The following is a 1333-nucleotide window of genomic DNA, read 5'->3' on the forward strand; positions in this document are numbered from 1 at the left end:
TAGGTGTGCAAGTGTATGCAAGCATGGGTAAAGAGGAGAGAGACAGAGATTATACAGAATTTTAGATTCTTTTTCCAAATTAACATCATTAAGTCCATTTATAAGAATAAAATATGGAGTGCCTGAAGGTGTTATGCTCAGCCGGTCACAGGAGAGTGCTAGAGCGCCATTAAATTACCTGCTCTAAAATAACTGAAAGAAATCATGTGTCAGAGAATGACTTAATGTGCTCCAGCAAGCTTTACTTTGCAGGGTTGATTGAAGGAAATAATAGCACATGCTGGTAGAAATTACAGGAGAATACAAAATCTACTTCATAATATCTCCAGATACTAAGAGCAGAATGATAAAGGGTGACAGAACTATCTTGTGCTATAATTATTTTAATTTTTGTAGTGCTATTATAAAAGATTTCCAGTTTTTCAAATTGCCCTCTGCATTTTTAAACTCTCTTTCAGCCAGCTCTTAAGTTTCTACTAAATTGTTCTGCATTCTTTGTAGGCAGCATCCTCTTGAGCTGGAGGAATTGCAATGGGTGGACAAGAATGCATTTAATAACCCTTTTCTCCCTCAGAATGAAAGCTAAACTACAGAGTTATGTGTCTGAATACTTGGTAATAGGAATACTTTGCAGTCATATCTGTGTTTCATAGAATTTCAATAACTTTATGCATCATCACTCATTTTTATGACTTAAAGTGATGAATAATATATGATTCTCATTTTTCTAGGCAAAGACACTAAATCACCTGGGAATCCAAAAAATTAATCTTGGCAACTCCAAGAACTGCAAATCAGATTTGCAGACTTCTAGATTCTGCTAAGCAAAAATAGTGCTTCTTCATCCACTTTAACCATCAGTTTTATAAGGATTACTTTATGATAATAAATTCATACTTAAGAGTGCTGAGTAGCATAATTAGGCATGACAAGTCACTAAGCACAAGGAATCCTTAGAAGGATGCTATGGAAACTTTGACATATTGAGGAAAGCTATAGAAACAATACGGAGCTCTGGTGGCACAGTAACTAAAGCCTTTGGCTGTCAAATAAAAGGTCAATGGTTCTAATCCATAGGCATTCCATGGGAGAAAGAAGAGGCAAGCTGCTTCCCTAATGATTTACAGTCTTGGAAACTCTATGTAGCAGTTCTACTCTTTCCTTTTGGTCACTATGAATTGGAATCTACATGATGGGCAGTAAGTAGTGGGTATTAAAAAAATCCCCAGAGAGAGTTCCGGCAAGATGGCGGACTAGGCAGAAGGATTGCACAGACCCTCTTCAACAAAGAAAAGGGAAACCAATTAACACAGACACAGAAGATAATCGTGGA

This window comes from Orycteropus afer, unplaced genomic scaffold (assembly GCF_000298275.1).
Source record: "Orycteropus afer afer isolate SDZICR_OR568_19922 unplaced genomic scaffold, OryAfe1.0 scaffold00109, whole genome shotgun sequence".
Classification (NCBI taxonomy): domain Eukaryota; kingdom Metazoa; phylum Chordata; class Mammalia; order Tubulidentata; family Orycteropodidae; genus Orycteropus; species Orycteropus afer.